We start from the raw sequence: 284 nt of genomic DNA on the forward strand, positions 1-284 counted from the left end.
AGAGTACTGGGTAGCTGCAGAAACAGGGCTGGAGAGCCCATGGCATACAGAGTACTGGGTAGCTGCAGAACAGGGCTGGAGAGCCCATGGCATACAGAGTACTGGGTAGCTGCAGGAACAGGGTTGGGAGAGCCCATGGCATACAGAGTACTGGGTAGCTGCAGAAACAAGGGCTGGAGAAGCCCATGACATACAGATACTGGGTAACTGCAGGAACAGGGTAGGAGAAGACCATGGCATACAGAGTACTGGGTAGCTGCAGAAACAGGGTTGGAGAGCCCATA

The sequence above is a fragment of the Salvelinus sp. IW2-2015 genome, unplaced genomic scaffold, assembly GCF_002910315.2.
Source record: "Salvelinus sp. IW2-2015 unplaced genomic scaffold, ASM291031v2 Un_scaffold1192, whole genome shotgun sequence".
Taxonomy (NCBI): domain Eukaryota; kingdom Metazoa; phylum Chordata; class Actinopteri; order Salmoniformes; family Salmonidae; genus Salvelinus; species Salvelinus sp. IW2-2015.